Source organism: Ursus americanus, chromosome 1, assembly GCF_024610735.1.
Source record: "Ursus americanus isolate L20-20 chromosome 1, mUrsAme1.1.p, whole genome shotgun sequence".
Taxonomy (NCBI): domain Eukaryota; kingdom Metazoa; phylum Chordata; class Mammalia; order Carnivora; family Ursidae; genus Ursus; species Ursus americanus.
In genome coordinates this window covers 82,278,455-82,302,771 of record NC_142127.1, presented here as the reverse complement: position 1 = coordinate 82,302,771, position 24,317 = coordinate 82,278,455, and the positions used below count along the sequence as shown (strand labels likewise).

General features: G+C 41.3%; 1 long non-coding RNA gene across 3 annotated transcripts in view; it reads right to left on the bottom strand.

Moving 5' to 3' along the window:
- The window catches only part of LOC123798267 (uncharacterized), a 174,859-nt gene that overhangs the window by 140,053 nt on the left and 10,489 nt on the right, over positions 1-24,317 (bottom strand). The window lies entirely within an intron of this gene.

Sequence of the window (24,317 nt, the reverse complement as noted above, 5' to 3'; positions counted from 1 at the left end):
ATAGATATTTGAGTGAACCTTCAAATCTAATTACCTTCATATTTATGGCTTGTTTTGTATATCATGAAGATACTTTGCTAAATATCCCCAAAGGTAAATACCTTTAAATAGAGAAACTGGGACAATATTTATCAATTCTTTGACTGTCAGTCTCAGCAGGTAATATGCTAGAATTTTCATTAGCTGCAAACACCACATATTGTGGCATAGATAACCTGTATTTCACCCAGAGGTAACTGGGTGAAAATTTCACAATGCAAATGTTATTTTCTCTCTCTCTCTCTCTCATAAAAGCAAACCACTTTTACCCTCTCGGTAATCAAAGAAAATCCCTGGGATTTCTCCCTGCTGTTTTCTCCCTTTCAGCTACATCTAGCAACCAAGACAATATTCATCATCAATCTATAAATTCTAGCCAGTTTGTGACTGAGACAACAGCAAAGTACAGACCTTAAGCAACCAGCCAGAGTTCAGGAAGCTGGCAAATATTGCATTAGCTGGCAAGCACAGAGTATCTCTTGGGGCTTATGAAAGCTTTGGGGCTGTTTTTCCTGCATGAGCACTCTAATAAAATTTGTTCTGGGGTGCCAGGATTCAAGTGGTAATTTGAATCACAGCAGTAAGCTCCTAGATGTTCTTTACCCACCCTTCTCTCTCTGTGCCACTGGCTGGTATCAAAGGAAAGAACCCTAATGTCCCTGGAACAAGGCAGGCCTGGGCTTGGATTTTCAGGCAGGGGTGAGCTGTTTTTTCACCACACTCCCCCCCGCCCCACCCCCAGCAATGAAGTCTTCTTCATCCACTCAACATTTCCAAGCCCTAGCCCTAACCCAGGCCATAGGTTCTAAAAATTCCATTTTGAAAGACAGACAGTTGAATGTTAGGAGGCTTCAGCTACCCCCAAAATGAGAAGATTAAGAAGAAAATGTTTTAAGGATAATGGTGTTTACTATAAGCCAGGTGATGTACAAACATTTCATTTAGCTTCACCAACAATCCTCTGCAGTATCCCTATTCCACAGAGGAGAAAACTGAGATCTGGGAGAAGCAACCTGAAGGGTTCTAGAGATAGTATTTTCTAGAGTAGGTAGAGCCCACTCACTCTTCTATAGTTTCTCTTTACTTAACATACTCTCCAGCTCTCTCTCCTCTGTCTTCCCTCAAGGTCCCCTATCCCTAATCTCCTTTCCAAAATCAAAATTCAAGATAATTAAAACAGCGGGTAATTACCTCATGAACAGACACAGGGCTTATCTCCACTGCACTATCAGAATCTGATTTACATTTATTTGTTTATTGTTTACCTACACAGACAAGCTCCACAGGGTTAAGAAACACATTTTGGGGGCACCTGGGTGGCACAGTTGTTAAACGTCTGCCTTCGGCTTAGGGCACGATCCCAGCGTTCTGGGATCGAGCCCCACATCAGGCTCCTCCACTAGGAGCCTGCTTCTTCCTCTCCCACTCCCCCTGCTGTGCCCCCTCTCTCGCTGGCTGTCTCTGTCCAATAAATAAATAAAATCTTTAAAAAAAAAACACACACATTTTGTTCATTTTTGTCTGTAGCACCTGAAAGAGTATCTGGCATGTAGGCAAGCATAAGAATCCCAATAAATATTGTTGAATGAATGAATGCATGGACCAGCAGATGAATGGAATAGAAAATCTAGAAATGTATCCAAATATATAAGGGAATGAAAATGATAGAGGTGGCATCAGTAGAAAGATGATTATTCAATAAATGGTCCTGTGAAAAGTGTTTAGTCATCTGAGAAAAAAAAGTATCATTATGCCAAAATATGTTTTCAGAGAGATCTAAGATTTATATATGAAAAAAATGAATCTATAAAAATTCTAATGAAAACCATGGAAGAAATTTTCTGTGGTTACCGATTGGGGAACTCTTATCTATTCCTTTAAGACACAGCAGTTCTTTGCCAGTTAATAAAATGGTATTACACTCTGTTGTTGGAAATGTGTATATGTTCACATGTATATGTGTCCCTAGAATAAAGGGAGTGGGGGTCAGCAGATAAGTAAAAACGTGAGAAAAGAGTGATAATTTCTTGAACAAGAGAACAGACGGCTCTCTTTGATTGAAGGGAAGAATGAATGGGCATGACAATACATTTGAGAAGGGGCGTGGGAAGTTGAAGGAGTTCCCGGAAGATGGAGGTTAAGTGCAGGACTGCCAATTTTATAAAAATAAATAATGTTCTTGAGGGGTGCCTGGGTGGCTCAGTCAGTTAAGCATCTGCCTTTGCCTCAGGTCATGGGATGGAGCCCCATGTCGGGCTCAGCAGGGAGTCTGCTTGTCCTTCTCCCTCTGCCCCTTCCCTGCTTATGCTCTCTCTCTCTCAAATAAATAAATAAAATCTTTAGATAGATAGATAGATAGATAGATAGATAGATAGATAGATAGATAGATAAAGCTCTTGATTTAAAAGCATAATTCATGGTCCATATGGTTTCAGTCCATAAGCTGACACTCAACAATATTAGTTTATAACTGTAGATTAATTTGACTAAATATTTTCTGTTAAGATTCCTATCCCCTAAGAAGTATACGCTAGAGAAGCAAACTTCCCAGTTTAAGATGAGGCTTTAGCAGCAATTCTTAGTCATGATAATCAGGTTTCTATAGGAATTATGTCAGATTTATCTACTTAAAGCTTTTTAAAAAGTTGTCAAATTGAGACTAGGTCCAGTTACTATGGCAAAGGACATATATAACTTTTTTAAAATTCAAGTTAGTTAACATACAGTGTAATATTGGTTTTAGGAGAACAATGTAATGATTCATCACTTACATATAACACCCAGTGCTCATCCACAAGGGCCCTCTTTAATGCCCAACACCTATTTATCCCATCCCCTCACCCACCTCCCCTCCCTCAACTCTGTTCTCTACATTTAAGAGTCTGTATGGTTTGCCTCCCTCTCTGTTTTTATCTTACTTTACTTTTCCTTCCCTTCCCCTATGTTCACCTGTTTTGTTTCTTAAATTCCACATATGAGTGAAACCATATGATATTTGACTATCTCTAATTGATTTATTTCATTTAGCATAAAACACTAGTTCCATCCACATTGTTGCAAATGGCAAGATTCCATTCTCTTTGGAGCAATATTCCATTGTGTATATATACCTACCCATTCATCTGTCAATGGACATCTGGGCTCTTTCCATAATTTGGCTATTGTTGATAGTGCTGCTATAAACATTGGTATGCTTGTGCTCCTTCGAATCAGCCTTTTTGTATCCTTTGGATAAATTCCTAGTAGTGGAATTGCTGGGTTGTTGGGTAGCTCCATTTTTAACTTTTTGAGGAACCTCCATACTGTTTTCAGATTGGCTACACCTGTTTGCATTCCCACCAACAGTCAAAAGGGTTCCCCTTTCTCTGCATCCTTGCCAACATCTGTTGTTTCCTGAGTTGTTAATTTTAGTCATTCTGACAAGTGTAAGTTGGTATCTCTTTGTGGCTTTCTTTTTTTAGATTTATTTATTTATTTGAGAGAGAGAGAGAGAGAGAGAGCAGGGAGAAGGGCAAGAGAGGAAGAGGAAGAGAATCCTCAAGCAGACCCCCCGCTGAGCACAGAGCCCAACACAGGGCTCTATCCCAGGACCCTGAAATCATGACCTGAGCCAAAATCAAGAGTTGGACGCTCAACCAACTGAGCCACCCAGGTGCTCACTCACTGTGGTTTTGATTTGTATTTCCCTGATGATGAGTGATGTGGGGCATCTTTTCATTTGTCTGTTAGCCATCTGAATGTCTTCTTTGGAAAAGTGTCTTTTCATGTCTTCTACCCATTTCTTTACTGGATTATTTGTTTTTTGGGGTGTTGAGTTTGATAAGTTCTTCAAAGATTTTTTTATTTTAGAGAGAGAGGGAGAGAGAGAAAGCTCAAGCAGGGGGAGGGGCAGAGGGAGAGAATCCTCAAGCAGACTCCCTGATGAGACTGAGGCAGGGCTCAATCCCAGAATCCTGAGATCATGACCTGAGGTGAAATCAAGAGCAGGATGCTTAACTGACTGAGCCACCCAGGTGCCCCAAGTTTGATAATTTCCTTATAGATTTTTGATACTAGCCCTTTATCAGATATATCATTTGCAAATATCTTCTATTCTATCGGTTGCCTTTTAGTTTTGTCGATTTAGTTTTATTTCCTTCGCTGTGCAGAAACTTTTCATCCTGATGAGGAACCAATAGTTCATCTTCACTTTTGTTTCCATTGCCTCCAAAGACCTGTCTAGTAAGAAGTTCCTGCAACAGATGTCAAAGAGGTTGCTGCCTGATTTCCGCTCTAGGATTTTGATTTCCTCTCTTACATTTAGGTCTTTCATCCATTTTGAATTTATTTTTGTGTATGGTGTAAGAAAGTGGTCCAGTTTTCCCAATATAATTTGTTGAAGAGACAGTCTTTTTTCCATTGGATATTCTCACCTGCTTTGTCAAAGATTGGTTTGGCCATACAGTGAGTCCATTTTCTGTGTTCTCCATTCTGTTCCATTGGTCTATGTGTCTGTTTTTGTGCCAGTACCATACTGCCTTGATGACTACAGCTTTGTAATAGACCTTGAAATCTGGAATTGTGATCCTTCCAGCTTTGTTTTTCTTTTTCAACATTACTTTGTCTATTTGGTGTCTTTTCTGGTTCTACACAAATTTTAGAATTGTTTGTGCCAGCTCTGTGAAAAATGCTGGTGTTACTTTGATGGGAATTGCATTGAATGTGAGACTGCTTTAGGTAGCATAGACATTTTAACAATATTTGTTCTTCCAATCCATGAGCATGGACCATTTTTCCATTTCTTTGTGTCTTCTTCAATTTCATTCATAAGTGTTCTATAGTTTTCAGCATACAAATCTTTTACTTCTTTGGATAGATTTATTCCTAGGTATCTTATGAGTTTTGGTGCAATTGTAAATGGGATCAGTTCCTTGATTTCTCTTTCTGATGCTTCATTATTGATGTATAGAAATGAAACAGATTTCTGCACATTGATTTTATATCCTGTGACTCTGCTGAATCCATGTATCAGTTCTAGCAATTTTTTTAGTTGAGTCTTTCAAGTTTTCTATATAGAGTATCATGTCATCTGCAAATAGTGAAAGTTCAACTTCTTCCTTGCCAATTTGGATGTCTTTTATTTCTTCTTTTTGTCTGATTACTGAGGCTAGGGCTTCTAGTACTATGTTGAACAACAGTGGTGAGAGTGGACATCCCTGTCATGTTCCTGACCATAGGGGAAAAGCTCTGTTTTGCCATTGAGCATGATATTAGATGTTGGTCTTTCACATACGGACTTCATGATGTTGAGGTATGTTCCTTCTATCCCAGCTTTCTTGAGGGTTTTTATCAAGAAAGGATGCTGTATTTTGTCGAATGCTTTTTCTGCATCTATTGAGAGGATCGTCTGGTTATCCTTTCTTTTATTAATGTTGTGTATCACACTGATTGATTTGCGGATATTGAACCACCCCTGCAGCCCAAGAATAAATCCCACTTGATCATGGCGAATAATCCCCTTAATGTATTGTTGGATTCGATTAGCTACTATCTTCTTGAGAACTTTTGCATCCATGTTCCTCAGGGATATTGGCCTGTAATTCTTTTTAGTGGGGTCTTTGTCTGGCCTGATAGAATGAGTTTGAAAGTTTTCTTTCCATTTCTGTTTTTTGGAACAGCTTCAGAAGAACAGGGATTAATTCTTCTTTAAAGGTTCGGTAGAAGCCATCTGGTCCTGGAGTCTTGTTTGTCGGGAGATTTTTGATTACTGATTCAATTTCTTTGTTGGTTATGGGTCTGTTTAAAATTTCTATTTCTTCCTGTTTCAGTTTTGGTAGTTTATATGTTTCTAGGATTTTATCCATTTCTTCCAGATGCCCAATTTGTGGCATATAATTGTTCATAATATTCTCTTATAACTGTTTGTATTTCTGCAATGTTGGTTGTGATCACTCCTCTTTCATTCATGATTTTATTTTTTGGGGTCCTTTCTCTTGTCCTTTTGATAGGTCTGGCAAGGGGGTTATCAATTTTTTTAATTCTTTCAAAGAACAAGCTCTCGTTTTGTTAATTTGTTCTAATTTTTTTTTAATTTCTGTATGATTTATTTCTGCTCTAATCTTTATTATTTCCCTTCTTCTGCTGGCTTTAGGCTTTATTTGCTGCTCTTTTTCCAACTCTGTTACGTGTAAAGTTAGGTTGTGTATTTGAGACTTTTCGTGATTCTTGAGGAAGGCCTGTATTGCTATATACTTCCCTCTGATGACCTTCTTTGCTGTGCTTCCCTGGGTTTTGGACTGTTGTGTCTTCATTTTCATTTGTTTCCATGTATTTTTTATTTCTTCTTTAATCCTGGTTAACCCATTCATTCTTTAGTAGGATGTTCTTTAACCTCCAAATATTTTTGGTCTTTCCAATTTTTTTCTTGTGGTTGACTTCAAGTTTCATAACTTTGTGGTCTGAAAATATGCATGGTATGATCTCAGTCATTTGTATTTGCTGAGGCCTGATTTGTGACCCAGTATGTGATCTATTCTGGAGAATGTTCCATGTGCACTCAAGAAGAATGTGTATTCTGTTGCTTTAGGATGGAATGCCCTGTCTTTTAAGTCCATCTGGTCCAGTATTCCATTCAAAGCCATTGTTTCCTGGTTGATCTTCTGCTTAGATGATCTCTCCATTGCTGTGAGTGAGGTCTTAAAGTCCCTTGCCATTATTGTATTATCACCAGTGAGTTTCTTTAAGTTTGTTAATAATTGATTTATATATTTGGCTGTTCCCAAGTTGGGGCCATAAATATTTACAATTGTTAGATCTTCCTGTTGGATAGACCTCTTTATTATGATATAGTGCCCTTCTTCATCAATTATTACAGTCTTTGGTTTAAAATCTAGTTTGTCTGGGGCGCCTGGGTGGCACAGTGGTTAAGCGTCTGCCTTCGGCTCAGGGCATGATCCCGGCGTTATGGGATTGAGCCCCACATCAGGCTCCTCTGCTACGAGCCTGCTTCTTCCTCTCCTACTCCCCCTGCTTGTGTTCCCTCTCTCGCTGGCTGTCTCTATCTCTGTCGAATAAATAAATAAAATCTTTAAAAAAAAAATCTAGTTTGTCTGATATAAGTATGGCTGTTCCAGCTTTCTTTTGATGTCCATTAACATGATAGATGGGTCTCCACCCCCTCACTTTTTTTTGAGAGAGAGAGAGCAAGAGAGAGAGTGCAGGGGGTAGGAGGGACAGAGGGAGAAAGAATCTTAAGCAGCCTCCACATTCAGCATGGAGCCCAACACAGGGCTCGAGCTCCTGACCTGGGCCGAAATCAAGAGTTGGACTCATAACAAACTGAGCCACCCAGGTACCCCTCACCCCCTCGCTTTCAATCTGGAGGTGTCTTTGGGTCTAAAATGAGTCTCTTATAAGCAGCATATCAATGGGTCTTTTTTTTTAATCCATTCTGATATCCTATGTCTTTTGATTGGAACATTTATTTCATTTACATTCAGAGTAATGAATTTAGTGCGATTGTATTACCTGTAAAGTCGCTGTTCCTATAGATTGCCTCTGTTCTGTTCTAGTCTTTTTTTTTTTTAAAGATTTTATTTATTTATTTGACAGAGATAGAGACAGCCAGCGAGAGAGGGAACACAAGCAGGGGGAGTGGGAGAGGAAGAAGCAGGCTCATAGCGGAGGAGCCTGACTTGGGGCTCGACCCCGCAATGCCGGGATCACGCCCCGAGCCGGAGGCAGACGCCCAACCGCTGTGCCACCCAGGCACCCCTCTGTTCTAGTCTTTTTGCTTTTGGTCTCTCTTTCCTGCTGTAAGGATCCCCTTGAGTATTTCTTGCAGGGCTGGTTTAGTGTTCACAAACTCCTTTAATTTTTGCTTGTCTTGGAAATGCTTTATCTCTCCTTCTATTCTGAATGACAGCTTTGCTGGATAAAGCGTTCTTGGCTGCATATTTTTCCCATTTAGCACATTGACTATATCCTGCCACCCCTCTCTGGCCTGTCAGCTTTCTGTGGACAGGTCTTCTGCTGACCTTATGTGTCTACCTTTGTAAGTTAAGGACCTCTTGTCCCAAGTTGCTTTCAGAATTCTCTCTTTATCTTTGTATTTTGTAAGTTTTACTATGGTATATATTGGTGTTTACCTGTATGTATTGGTGTTTACCCCTTTTCCCGGTCTTCTTCTTCTGGGACTCCTATGGTATGGATATTATTGGGCTTTGTGGAATTGCTGAGTTCCCTAAGTCTATACTTGTGACCTAACAGTTTTCTTTCCCTCCTCTTTTCAGCTTCATTATTTTCTGTGATTTTATCTTCTATATCACCTATTCATTCCTCTGCTTCCTCCATCCTCATTGCAATTGCATCCATCGATTTTGCTTGTCCATTATAGCATTTTTTATTTTGGCCTGACTAGTTTTTAAGTCTTTTATTTCAGCAGCCAGGGTTTCTCTGCTGTCCTCTCTCTTTCAAGCCCAGCCAGTATTCTTATGACTGTTGTTCTAAATTCTTGTTCAGATATATTGCTTATATCTATTTAGAGCAAATCCCTGGTTGTGATTTCTTCTTGATCTTTTGGGAAGAATTTCTGCATCTTGTCATTATGTCTTTCTGTCTTTTGCATATTAAGAAAGCTTGTTACAGGAGGGAGTTAAGATGGCGAAGGAGTAGGGACCCCTTTTTAGCCAGTCCCCTGAGTCGACTTGCATAGGTACCAGACCAGCCTGAACATCCACGGAATCAGCTTGAGACGCAGGAAGATACATCTGGATCTCTACAAATAAACATCTCCAGCGCTGAGTATTGAGGTACAAAGCAGGAAGCTGTGACACCGCACACAGATATCGTAAGATAAATGGAAGGGGGAGGGAGCCGCTGCGTTCGGGTGCCGGGAAGCGGTAGCCACCTGCACAGGGGGAGTGGGCAGGCTTGCGGACCGGCACCCACAAGAGAGCAGACTGAGACTGTGAGCCAGGGAACACGCGCCACCAGACTGAAATGGAGCTCCGGTGTGCTCACTGGAACCAGACTGAGACCGGGAGCTCCGGGAGCACACGGGGGCGGCTGGCGGCTGGCAGCTGGCGGTGTTACAAACACAAAGGACAGAGACGCGCCGGCACTGGAAGTGAGGGCTGGGATGCCGGGTGTGGGGACCACATCCCGGGATGCTGCAGGGTTGAGCAGCACCAACAGAAACAGAGTTAAAGTGGCCAGAACATCAGTGAAGAACAGTCCACGATCCCTCTGTTCTGAGACAGAGGCTGAGATTTGGCCACTATTGCTCTGACTCTCAGAAGAGTCACAGCAAACCGCCAGGGAAAGCCACCAGAGAACAAAAGCCTGGAAAGACCTGCTCACAGTGTGGCCACTCCCATCCCCCCTCACAGGGGACACGGAGACTCTACCCAAACAGGGTTGCCTGAGTATCGGTGCGGCAGGCCCCTCCCCCAGAAGACAGGCTGAAAAATCAAGAAGCCCACATCCCTAAGATCCCTATAAAACAAGGGCGCACGGCCTGGGTCCCGGTCAATAATTTGGGCTCTGGACAACCCCACACCCTCTCCTCATCAGAATGACGAGAAGGAGAAATCCCCCACAGAAAAGAAAAGACGATGAGTCTGTGGCCTCTGCCACAGAACTAATGGATATGGATATAACCAAATTATCAGAAATGGAATTCAGAGTAACAATGGTCAAGATGATGTGTAGACTTGAAAAAAGTATTAACGAAAATGTTAATGAGAATATAGAATCTCTAAGGGCGGAAATGAGAGCAAATCTGGCAGAAATTAAAAATTCTATGAGCCAAATGCAGCCAACACTAGAGGTTTTAACGGCCAGGGTGAATGAGGCAGAAGAACGTTTCAGCGAATTGGAGGATGGGTTAGTAGAAGAAAAAGCTAAAATAGAATCTGGACTTAAAAAAATCCACGCTCAGGAATGTAGGTTACAGGAGATTACTGACTCAATGCAATGTTCCGATGTCAGAATCATCGGCATCCCCGAGGGGGTGGAGAAAAACAGAGGTCTAAAAGAGATATTTGAACAAATTGTAGCTGAAAACTTCCCTAATCTAGCAAGGGAAACAAACATTTGTGTTGAAGAGGCAGAGAGGACCCCTCCCAAGCTCAACCACGACAAACCTACACCACGTCACGTCATAGTGCATTTTGCAAATATTAGATCCAAGGATACAGTATTGAAAGCGGCCAGGGCAAAGAAATTTCTCACGTACCAAGGCAAAGGTATCAGAATTACATCAGACCTACCTACATACCAAGGCAAAGGTATCAGAATTACATCAGACCTGCCTACATACCAAGGCAAAGGTATCAGAATTACATCAGACCTGCCTACATTCCAGGTCTGAGAGAAAGGGTTGGGGGGGGGCATTTTTAAAGCTCTTTCAGAGAAAAACATGCAGCCAAGGATCCTTTATCCAGCAAGGCTGTCATTCGGAATTGATGGAGAAATAAAGACCTTCCAGAATCGCCAGTCATTAACCAATTTCGTAACCATGAAACCAGCCCTACAGGAGATATTAAGGGGGGTTCTATAAAGGTAAAAAGGCCCCAAGAGTGATAGAGAACAGAAAGTCACAATCGATAGAAACAAAGACTTTACTGGCAACATGGCATCATTAAAATCATATCTCTCAATAATCAGTCTCAATGTAAATGGCCTAAATGCTCCCATAAAACACCACAGGGTTGCAGATTGGATAAAAAGACATGATCCATCCATTTGCTGTCTACGAGAGACTCATTTTGAACCTAAAGATACATTCAGACTGAAAGTAAAGGGATGGAATACCATCTTTCACGCCAATGGACCTCAAAAGAAAGCTGGGGTAGCAATTCTCATATCAGACAGATTGGATTTTAAACTAAAGACTATAGTTAGAGACACAGAAGGGCATTATATTATTCTTAAAGGATGTATCCAACAAGTGGATATGACAATTATAAATATATATGCCCCCAACAGGAGAGCAGCAAGATACACAAGCCAACTCTAAACCAGAATAAAGAGACATATAGATCAAAATACGTTAATAGTAGGGGACCTCAACACTCCACTATCAGAAATAGACAGAGCACCCATGCAGAAAATCGACAAAGAAACAGGGCTTTGAATGCCATACTCGACGAGTTGGACCTCATAGATATATAGAGAACACTACACCCCAGAACCAAAGAATACTCATTCTATTCTAATGCCCATGGAACATTCTCAAGAATAGACCATGTTCTGGGTCACAAAACAGGTCTCAACAGATACCAAAAGACTGAAATTATTCCCTGAATATTCTCAGACCACAACGCTTTGAAATTGGAACTCAACCACAAGGAAAAATTTGGAAGAAACTCAAACACTTGCAGGCTAAGAACCATCCTGCCAGGAATGATTCGATAAACCAGGAAATCAAAAATCAATTTAAACAATTTAAGGAGACCAACAAGCATGAAAATACAACAGTCCAAAACCTATGGGATACTGCAAAGGCAGTCCTAAGGGGGAAGTACATAGCCATCCAAGCCTCACTCAAAAGAATAGAAAAATCTAAAATGCAGTTTTTATATTCTCACCTCAAGAAGCTGGAACAGGAACAGAGGGACAGACCTAATCCACACACGAGGAAGCAGCTGACCAAGATTAGAGCAGAAATCAATGAATTAGAAACCAAGAGTACAGTAGAGCAGATCAACAGAACTAGAAGCTGGTTCTTTGAGAGAATCAATAAAATTGACAGACCACTGGCAAGACTTATCCAAAAGAATAGAGAAAAGACCCAAATTAATAAAATTATGAATGAAAAAGGAAAGGTCACGACCAACACCAATGAAATTGGAAGGATTATTAGAAGCTTTTATCAACAGCTTTATGCCAATAAATTGAGCAATCTGGAAGAGATGGAGGCCTTCCTGGAAACCTATAAACTACCAAGACTGAAACAGGAAGAAATTGATTTTTTAAACAGGTCAATTAATTATGAAGAGATTGAGTCAGTGATAAACAACCTTCCAAAAAACAAAACTCCAGGCCCGGACGGTTTTCCTGGGGAACTCTACCAAACATTCAAAGAAGAAATAATACCTATTCTCCTAAAGCTATTTCAAAAAATAGAAACAGAAGGAAAGCTACCAAACTCATTCTATGAGGCCAATATTACCTTGATCCCCAAACCAGGCAAAGACCCCATCAAAAAGGAGAATTACAGACCGATATCCCTGATGAATATGGATGCCAAAATCCTCAACAAGATCCTGGCTAATAGAATCCAACAGTACATTAAAAGGATTATCCATCATGACCAAGTGGGATTCATCCATGGGATGCAAGGGTGGTTCAACATTCACAAATCGATTGGGGTATTAGATTTTCTCCAGAAAGAAAAATTCAGAAATCATATGATTCTCTCAATAGATGCAGAAAAAGCATTTGACAAAATACAGCATCCTTTCCTGATTAAAACCCTTCAGAGTGTAGGGATAGAGGGACATTCCTCAATCTCATAAAAACCATCTATGAAAAGCTTACAGCAAATATCATTCTCAATGGGGAAAAGCTGAAAGCCTTTCCCTTAAGATCAGGAACACGACAAGGATGCCCACTCTCGCCACTATTATTCAACATAGTACTAGAAGTCCTTGCAACAGCAATCAGACAACAAAAAGGTATCCAAATCAGCAAAGAAGAAGTCAAAATATCTCTCTTCACAGATGACATGATACTCTATATGGAAAACCCAAAAGAATCCACTCCCAAACTATTAGAAGTTATAGAGCAATTCAGTAATGTGGCGAGATACAAAAATCAATGCTCAGAAATCAGCTGCATTTCTATACACGAATAATGAGACTGAAGAAAGAGAAATTAGGGAATCCATCCCATTTACAATAGCACCAAAAACCATACGTTACCTTGGAATTAACTTAACCGGAGACGTAAAGGATCTATATTCTAGAAACTACAAATCACTCTTGAAAGACATTGAAGAAGACACAAAAAGATGGAAAAATATTCCATGCTCAGGGATCGGAAGAATTAACATAGTTAAAATGTCCATGCTACCCAGAGCAATCTACACTTCCAGTGCTATCCCTATCAAAATACCAATGACATTTTTCAAAGAGCTGGAACAAATAGTCCTTAAATTTGTATGGAACCAGAAAAGGCCCCGAATCGCCAAGGAACTGTTGAAAAGGAAAAACAAAGCTGGGGGCATCACAATGCCGGATTTCGAGCTGTACTACAAAGCTGTGATCACAAAGACAGCATGGTACTGGCACAAAAACAGACACATAAACCAATGGAACAGAATAGAGAACCCAGAAATGGACCCTCGGCTCTTTGGGCAACTAATCTTTGATAAAGCAGGAAAAAACATCCGGTGGGAAAAGACAGTCTCTTCAATAAATGGTGCTGGGAAAATTGGACACCTACATGCAAAAGAATGAAACTTGACCACTCTCTCACACCATACACAAAGATAAACTCCAAAGGGATGAAAGACCTCGATGTGAGACAGGAATCCATCAAAATTCTAGAGGAGAACATAGGCAGCAACCTCTACGACATCGGCCAAAGCAACCTTTTTCATGACACATCTCCAAAGGCAAGAGAAACAAAAGATAAAATGAACTTGTGGGACTTCATCAAGATAAAAAGCTTCTGCACAGCCAAGGAAACAGTCAAAAAAACTAAGAGGCAGCCCACTAAATGGGAGAAGATATTTGCAAATGATGCTACAGATAAAAGACTGGTATCCAAGATCTACAAAGAACTTCTCAAACTCGATATGCTAGAAACAAATAAACAAATCACAAAATGGGCAGAAGATATGAACAGGGAGCCAGGAGTTAAGATGGCGGAGGAGTAGGAGACACCGTTTTCAGCCGGTCCTCCGAGTCGAGCTGGATAGGTACCAGACCAGCCTAAACAACCACGGAACCAGCCTGAGACGCAGGAAGACGCATCTGGATCTCTACAAATGAACATCTCCAGCGCTGAGTATTGAGGTACGAAGCGGGGAGCCATGAAACCGTGCACAGATATCGGAAGATAAACGGAAGGGGGAGGGAGCCGCCGTGTTCGGGCGCCGGGAAGCGGTAGCCACTTGCACGGGAGAGCAGGCGGGGCTCGCGGTCGGCACCCACAAAACAGCAGACTGAGACCGTGAGCCGGGTGCGCGCGCCACCAGGCATCTCGCGGAACACCGGAATCCCGGTGCGCTCACTGGATCCAGACTGAGACCGGGAGATCCGGGAGCGGGCACGGGGCGGCTGGCGGCTGGCGGCATTAGAAACACAAAGGACAGAGACGCGCCGGCCCTGGAAGTGAGGGCTGGGACGCCGGGTGTGGGGCGCACATCCCGGACGCTGCAGGGTTGAGCAGCACCAACAGAAACAGAGTAAAGTGGCCAGAACATTAGTAGAGAATGGGCCGCAATCCCTCTGTTCTGTGACAGAGGCTGAAATTTGGCCGCTGCTGCTCTGACTCTCAGAAGAGGCACAGCAAACCGCCAGGGAAAGCCGCCAGAGAACAAAAGCCTGGAAATACCGGCTCAGGGAGTGCCCATCCCCATCCCCCCTCGCAGGGGACACGGAGACTCTACCCAAACATGGCTGCCTGAGTATCGGCGTGGCAGGCCCCTCCCCCAGAAGGCAGGCTGAAAAATCAAGAAGCCCACAACCCAGGCGCCTGGGTGGCGCAGTCATTGAGCGCCTGCCTTCGGCTTAGGGCGTGATCCCGGCGTTCTGGAAAGGAGTCCCTCATCGGGCTCCTCCGCTGGGAGCCTGCTTCTTCCTCTCCCACTCCCCTGCTTCTGTTCCCTCTCTCGCTGGTTGGCTGCCACATAAATAAATAAATAAAATCTTTAAAGAAGAAGCCCACATCCCTAAGATCCCTATAAAACAAGGGGCACGGCCTGGGACCCAGTCAATAATTTGGGCTCTGGAAACCCCGCAACCTCTCTTCATCAGAATGACAAGAAGGAGAAGCCCCCCCCAGCAAAGAAAAGACAGTGATTCTGTGGCCTCTGCCACAGAAATAATGGATATGGATGTAACCAAATTATCAGAAATGGAATTCAGAGTAACGATGGTCAAAATGATGAGTAGAATTGAAAAAACTGTTAACGAAAAGGTTACTGAGAATATAGAATCCCTAAGGACAGAAATGAGAGCAAATCTGACAGAAATTAAAAATTCTATGAGCCAAATGCAGGCAAAACTAGAGGCTCTGACGGCCAGGGTCGCAGAAGCAGAGGAACGGGTTAGTGAATTGGAGGATGGGTTAATAGAGGAAAAAATGAAAATAGAAGATGGTCTTAAAAAAATCCACGCCCACGAATGTAGGTTACGGGAGATTACTGACTCAATGAAACGATCCAATGTTAGAATCATCGGCATCCCCGAGGGGGTGGAGAAAAACAGAGGTCTAGAAGAGATATTTGAACAAATTGTAGCTGAAAACTTCCCTAATCTAGCAAGGGAAACAAACATTCGTGTCCAAGAGGCAGAGAGGACCCCTCCCAAGCTCAACCATGACAAACCTACGCCACGTCACGTCATAGTGCAATTCGCAAATATTAGATGCAAGGATACAGTATTGAAAGCGGCCAGGGCAAAGAAATTTCTCACGTACCAAGGCAAAAGCATCAGAATTACGTCAGACCTGTCTACACAGACCTGGAATGAGAGAAAGGGTTGGGGGAGCATATTTAAAGCTCTTTCAGAGAAAAACATGCAGCCAAGGATCCTTTATCCAACAAGGCTGTCATTCAGAATTGATGGAGAAATAAAGACATTTCAGAATCGCCAGTCACTAACCAATTTTGTAACCACGAAACCAGCCCTACAGGAGATATTACGGGGGGTTCTATAAAAGTAAAAAGGCCCCAAGAATGATACAGAACAGAAAGTCACAGCCAATACAAACAAAGACTTTACTGGCAACATGGCAACATTAAAATCATATCTCTCAGTAATCAGTCTTAATGTAAATGGTTTGAACCATCCCATAAAACGCCACAGGGTTGCAGATTGGATAAAAAGAAATGACCCATCCATTTGCTGTCTACAAGAGACTCATTTCAAACCCAAAGATGCATTCAGACTGAGAGTAAGGGGATGGAGTACCATCTTTCACGCAAATGGACCTCAAAAGAAAGCTGGGGTAGCAATTCTCATATCAGATAAATTGGATTTTAAACTACAGACTATAGTTAGAGACGCAGAAGGGCACTATATTATTCTTAAGGGAAGTATTCAACAAGTGGATATGACAATTATAAATATATATGCCCCCAACAGGGGAGCAGCAAGATACACAAGCCAACCCTTAACCAGAATAAAGAGACATATAAATAAAAATACATTAATAGTAGGGGACCTCAACACTCCACTATCAGAAATAGAACACCCTGGCAAAAACTAAGCAAAGAATCAAAGGCTTTGAATGCCATACTCAACGAGTTGGACCTCATAGATATATATAGAACACTACACCCCAGAACCAAAGAATACTCATTCTATTCTAATGCCCATGGAACATTCTCAAGAATAGACCATGTTCTGGGACACAAAACAGGTCTCAACCGATACCAAAAGATTGAAATTATCCCCTGCATATTCTCAGACCACCACACTCTGAAATTGGAACTCAACCACAAGGAAAAATTTGGAAGAAACTCAAACACTTGGAGACTAAGAACCATCCTGCTCAGGAATGACTCGATAAACCAGGAAATCAAAAATCAAATTAAACAATTTATGGAGACCAATGAGAATGAAAATACAACAGTCCAAAACCTATGGGATACTGCAAAGGCAGTCCTAAGGGGGAAATACATAGCCATCCAAGCCTCACTCAAAAGAATAGAAAAATCTAAAATGCAGTTTTTATATTCTCACCTCAAGAAGCTGGAACAGCAACAGAGGGACAGGCCTAATCCACGCACGAGGAAGCAGTTGACCAAAATTAGAGCTGAAATCAATCAAGCAGAAACCAGAAGTACAGTAGAGCAGATCAACAGGACTAGAAGCTGGTTCTTTGAGAGAATCAATAAAATTGACAGACCACTGGCAAGACTTATCCAAAAGAAAAGAGAAAGGACCCAGATTATTAAAATTATGAATGAAAAAGGAGAGGTCACGACGAGCACCATTGAAATTGGAAGGATTATTAGAAATTTTTATCAACAGCTATATGCCAATAAACTAAGCAATCTGGAAGAGATGGAATCCTTCCTGGAAACCTATAAACTACCAAGATTGAAACAGGAAGAAATTGATTCCTTAAACAGGCCAATTAATTATGAAGAAATTGAGTCAGTGATAAACAACCTTCCAAATAACAAAACTCCAGGCCCGGACGGTTTTCCTGGGGAATTCTACCAAACATTCAAAGAAGAAATAATACCTATTCTCCTAAAGCTATTTCAAAAAATAGAAACAGAAGGAAAGCTACCAAACTCATTCTATGAGGCCAATATTACCTTGATCCCCAAACCAGGCAAAGACCCCATCAAAAAGGAGAATTACAGACCGATTTCCCAAATGAATATGGACGCCAAAATCCTCAACAAGATACTTGCTAATAGAATCCAACAGTACATTAAAAGGATTATCCATCACGATCAAGTGGGATTCATACCTGGGATGCAAGCGTGGTTCAATATTCGCAAATCAATCAGCGTGATACATCATATCAACAAGAAAAGACTCAGGAACCATATGATCCTCTCAATCGATGCCGAAAAAGCATTTGACAAAATACAGCATCCTTTCCTGATTAAAACCCTTCAGAGTGTAGGAATAGAAGGTACATTTCTCAATCTCATAAAAGCCATCTATGAAAAGCCTACTGCAAATATTATTCTCAATGGGGAAAAGCTGGAAGCCTTTCCCTTAAGATCAGGAACACGACAAGGATGCCCACTCTCGCCACTATTATTCAACATAGTACTAAAAGTCCTTGCAACAGCAATCAGACGACAAAAAGGGATCAAAGGTATTCAAATTGGCAAAGAAGAAGTCAAAATGTCTCTCTTTGCAGATGACATGATACTCTATATGGAAAACCCAAAAGAAGCCACTCCCAAACTATTAGAAGTTATAGAGCAATTCAGTAACGTGGCAGGATACAAAATAAATGCTCAGAAATCAGTTGCATTTCTATACACGAATAACGAGACCGAAGAAAGAGAAATTAGGGAATCCATCCCATTTACAATAGCACCAAAAACCATACGTTACCTTGGAATTAACTTAACCAGAGACGTAAAGGACCTATATTCTAGAAACTATAAATCACTCTTAAAAGACATTGAGGAAGACATAAAAAGATGGAAAGATATTCCATGCTCATGGATCGGAAGAATTAACATAGTTAAAATGTCCATGCTACCCAGAGCAATCTACACTTTCAATGCTATCCCGATCAAAATACCAAGGCCATTTTTCAAAGAACTGGAACAAACAGTCCTTAAATTTGTATGGAAACAGAAAAGGCCCCGAATCTCCAAGGAACTGTTGAAAAGGAAAAACAAAGCTGGGGGCATCACAATGCCGGATTTCGAGCTGTACTACAAAGCTGTGATCACAAAGACAGCATGGTACTGGCACAAAAACAGACACATAGACCAATGGAACAGAATAGAGAGCCCAGAAATGGACCCTCGGCTCTTTGGGCAACTAATATTTGATAAAGCAGGAAAAAACATCTGGTGGGAAAAAGACAGTCTCTTCAATAAATGGTGCTGGGAAAATTGGACAGCTACATGCAAGAGAATGAAACTTGACCACTATCTCACACCATACACAAAAATAAACTCCAAATGGATGAAAGACCTCGATGTGAGACAGGAATCCATCAAAATTCTAGAGGAGAACATAGGCAACAACCTCTACGACATCGGCCAAAGCAACCTTTTTCATGACACATCCCCAAAGGCAAGAGAAACAAAAGATAAAATGAATTTATGGGACTTCATCAAGATTAAAAGTTTCTGCACAGCCAAGGAAACAGTCAGAAAAACTAAGAGACAGCCCACGGAATGGGAGAATATATTTGCAAATGACACTACAGATAAAGGGCTGGTATCCAAGATCTACAAAGAACTTCTCAAACTCAATACACGAGAAACAAATAAACAAATCAAAAAATGGGCAGAAGATATGAACAGACACTTTTCCAATGAAGACATACAAATGGCTAACAGACACATGAAAAAATGTTCAAAATCATTAGCCATCAAGGAAATTCAAATCAAAACCACACTGAGATACCACCTTACGCCAGTTAGAATGGCAAAAATAGACAAGGCAAGAAACAACAATTGTTGGAGAGGATGTGGAGAAAGGGGATCCCTCCTACATTGTTGGTGGGAATGCAAGTTGGTACAGCCACTCTGGAAAACCGTGTGGAGGTCCCTTAAAAAGTTAAAAATTGAGCTACCCTATGATCCAGCCATTGCACTACTGGGTATTTACCCCAAAGATACAGACGTAGTGAAGAGAAGGGCCATATGCACCCCAATGTTCATAGCAGCAATGTCCACAATAGCTAAATTGTGGAAGGAGCCGAGATGCCCTTCAACAGATGACTGGATTAAGAAGTTGTGGTCCATATATACAATGGAATATTACTCAGCTATCAGAAAGAACAAGTTCTCAACATTTGCTACAACATGGACAGCACTGGAGGAGATAATGCTAAGTGAAATAAGTCAAGCAGAGAAAGACAACTATCATATGATTTCTCTCATCTATGGAACATAAGAACTAGGATGATCGGTAGGGGAAGAAAGGGATAAAGAAAGGGGGGGTAATCAGAAGGGGGAATGAAACATGAGAGACTATGGACTATGAGAAACAAACTGAGGACTTCAGAGGGGAGGGGGGTGGGGGAATGGGATAGACCGGTGATGGGTAGTAAGGAGGGCACGTATTGCATGGTGCACTGGGTGTTATACACAACTAATGAATCATTGAGCCTTACATCGGAAACCGGGGATGTACTGTATGGTGACTAACATAATATAATAAAAAATCATTTAAAAAAAAAAAAAAAGAAGATATGAACAGACACTTTTCCAATGACGACCTACAAATGGCTAACAGACACATGAAAAAATGTTCAAAATCATTAGCCATCAGGGAAATTCAAATCAAAACCACACTGAGATACCACCTTACGCCAGTTAGAATGGCAAAAATTGACAAGGCAAGAAACAACAATTGTTGGAGAGGATGTGGAGAAAGGGGATCCCTCCTACATTGTTGGTGGGAATGAAAGTTGGTACAGCCACTCTGGAAAACAGTGTGGAGGTCCCTTAAAAAATTAAAAATTGAACTACCCTATGACCCAGCCATTGCACTACAGGGTATTTACCCCAAAGATACAGACGTAGTGAAGAGAAGGGCCATATGCACTCCAATGTTCATAGCAGCAATGTCCACAATAGCTAAATCATGCAAGGAACCGAGATGCCCTTCAACAGATGACTGGATTAGAAGTTGTGGTCCATATATACAATGGAATATTACTCAGCTATCAGAAAAAACGAGTTCTCAACATTTGCTGCAACATGGACAGCAATGGAGGAGATAATGCTAAGTGAAATAAGTCAAGCAGAGAAAGACAATTATCATATGATTTCTCTCATCTATGGAACATAAAAACTAGGAAGATCAGTAGGGGAAGAAAGGGATAAAGAAAGGGGGGGTAATCAGAAGGGGGAATGAAGCATGAGAGACTATGGACTCTGAGAAACAAACTGAGGGCTTCAGAGGGGAAGAGGGTGGGGGAATGGGATAGACTGGTGATGGGTAGTAAGGAGGGCACGTATTGCATGGTGCACTGGGTGTTATATGCAACTAATGAATCATCAAAATTTACATCAGAAACCAGGGATGAACTGTACGGTGACTAACATAATATAATAAAAAAAATTTAAAAAAAAAGAAAGCTTGTTACAGTTCCTACTCCTGAGAGTAATACTACATTAAGAAGGAGTCACACACTGTCCAGGGCCTGGCATTTCAGGAAGTGTTTCTGGTGTATGCTGTGTGCACTCTGCTTTGTGTTTTGGCTGCTCTTTTCCACAGGTCAGTCCTTCAGTCCTCTACAGCGTTCCTCCTTGTTCGCAGTGGGGAGAGTTTTGACCTTTAACAAGGTATACTTTAATTTACTTGTTAAGATAAGCCTAAGAGGGGAAAAAAGGCCTGATCCAAGGAAAAGGAAGAAAAAGCAAATAAAGAGACAAAAAACTATAAGCCTGATTCCAAAGAATAAGAAAGAAGGAAAACAAAACAAAACAAAATCTTGATCCAAAAAAATGAGGAAAGGAAACAAACCAATGAATAAACAAAAAAACTATAAGCCTGATAAGAAAAAAAAAAGAAGAAAAAAAAATAAGATAAAACATAAATATCAAAAATTAAAAATTAAAAATATTTTAAATTTTTTAAAAAAGGAAGCCTATTTCCACCAGAACTGAAGCTGACACTTTGGAGACTCAATGGTCAGCAGATTTGGTACATTCAGGGGCCTGTGTTGGTCTTCTGAGGGAGAGGCCCGCTGCACTGGCTCACCAGCGGGCTCACAGTCAGATCTGCCCCAGTAAAGATATCAACGCTGAGCGCAGGGGGGTGGGGTTGATGTAAACGACTTCAGCCTCCACTGCAAGCGCTCTGTTTCTCTCTGAAGTCCGACCATTCTGGTGGCCAGGGGGTGGAAGATGCTGTCACCCTGCCCTCTCCTCTCTGGAGAGAGGAACTCACAGCTGCCACTGTTCAGGAGGCCCTCACAGAATAGTGAACAATCTCCTGTGTCCCAAGCTTTCATCAGATCACTGCCCTCAACCTGTCTGTGCCCGGCTGGTGGCATACCCAATGCCACAGTTCTCCTGTATTCTCTCTGGCCCATGGATGGGATTCAAAACTCCAAATCTTAAAGGGCCTGGCAAGGTGTGGACCCACTGCCCTCCCCTGGAGGAGGGGCTTGCAGCGTGCCCTGCACCATCCTGTCCCAGAAAAGCAGTCGCATGGCGTGTGCACGGTGGCTGGAGTCCATTGTGATGCACAGGGAAAAGCTGTGACCAGGCTATCCTCCCACTGCCCAGGCCTCTGGCCCCTGTTGTCGAAAGGCTGCTCAATGGCTCCAACAGCCCTTTTGTCATTGGAGAGGCAAAATACACTCTTCCAAATGTACTCCAGGGAGGGGAATGTTTTCTCCTAGTGAGACCCAGGGGATGCCCTCACCACAATTTATTGTTCAAACCCTACGCACCACTCCCTCCTCTCTCTCTCTCCCTGACTTCACTCTGCAAAAAGGGATCCCTCCCCTTCGCAGCACCGTGGCTTCTCTCTCCCCCAATTCAAGCTCTGAACCTTGCATCTGCCATGTTCTCTCCCTCCAACTGTGCAGATTGCTTTCTTAATCCTCCGATTGGTTTCCTAGTTGTTCAAAATGATCTGATGTTGATCTAGCTGTGTTCAAGGGACAAGGCAAGCTCAGGGTCCCCCTACTACTTTGCCATCGTAACTCTTCCCCCCTCCTGTTTATCACAAAGGACATATATTCTTGGAGAAATCTTACCATAAAGGCTTATCTTACTCTGAGTAAAAATCATCTATGCAGAAGAATAATTCTCTCTCTTTTTTAAGATTTTATTTATTTATTTACTAGAGAGTGAGCAAGCGAGAGCACAAGCAGGGGGAGTGGCAGGCAGAGGGAGAAGCAGGCTCCCTGCTGATGCGAGAATCAATCCCAGGACCCTGGGATCATGACCTGAGCTGATGGCAGACGCTTAACCGACTTAGCCACCCAGGCGTCCCATGCAGAGGAATAATTCTATATAACACAAGCAAATGGCTTAACAATCATCCTTTTGATACTGTCCAGGATTCACATAACAGCATGACCCATGCTTAGATTTCTTTAGTCTAAGACTATAATGCATTAAAATGTATATAAAACTTCTCTACTTGATTAGATCTGTTTGGCTTTTCATCAGAGGACATACATACTTCTAATGACCTCTCTAGATAAAATAAAGAACAGAGCAGCCCTAGAATATAAATTTTATAATCTTTTTCATATTGAGCAATGATTTGTTTAAAAATGTGTATCACTAATAGTTATTATAGATGTGGCCCAGAGGGGAGAAATTTAGAAGCAAGATTTCCAAGCTTGAAGTTTAAACAAATCCATTCTTAATCCTGACAATTAGATTTTCTGCAAAAATTGTGTTGGCTAAAGATACTTACTTTTTTTTTTTAAGAAAATGTTCCAAAATATAACATAACAACTAGTTTTTCCCTCTGTAAGGGAAAAAATATATATGTATTTCAGACAAATTTAGAAAACAAATCCCAGGGGCACCTGGGTGGCTCAGTTGGTTAAGCTTCCAGCTCTGGGTTTCAGCTCAGGTCATGGTCTCGTGGGATGTGGGACTGAGACCTGCGTGGGGCTCTTTGAGGAGTTTGTTTGAGATTCTCTCCCTCTGCCCCTCACCTAACTCATGCACGTGTGCTCTCTCTCTAAGCTTTTAAAAAAAATTCTAGATTCAGTTTTGTTGTTGTTCTAGATTTTTATATTTAAAAACAAAATCAACCCCCCGAAAAAAAACCCCAGGCAAAAAAAATCAGAATAAAATTTCAGTGAATATACCCAGCAAACATCTGTGTGTGCAATTAAATACTGTTTGTTACTGAGGCACAAAACCTCAAACAATATACAAGTGTTCTAGGAGGCAGATTCAGTTTTCTTAACGTGTCATCAAGATATCCTTCAAATATAAATTAAAATATTCTAATCACTCTATTTGTATACATTTATAAGCAGACATCTAGCAACTCAAGTTAGAGAAGCCGGCGTTTCTATCGGTCTAGAAAAGGGCCATGTGGACCTGATATTTACTGATAGGTATCAGGACAGAAACATAAGCAGCCCCTATTCCTCAAACACCCCTAATTAAGAGACACTACATACACGGTTGTTAAACATACAAGATAGTGTATCTTTGTATAAATCAAATAAGTACTATAAAAGAGAGGGAGAGGTAAATACAGTTAGAAGCTCTTTTTTCCTTCGTATACTCCAAAGGATTAAAGATTTTAATATTTCAACTGGATAGCTGGGGGTAATTTTTTCATCTTTTTTAACCTTGTAATTCTGTGTTACTGTTTTTTTCAATGTTTTTAGGAGTTTCTCTGCCTTTTTTTGTACTCCAAAATATGAATATTTCTTACAGATGACAATAAGTTATCAATTTTTGAGTGCTTCTC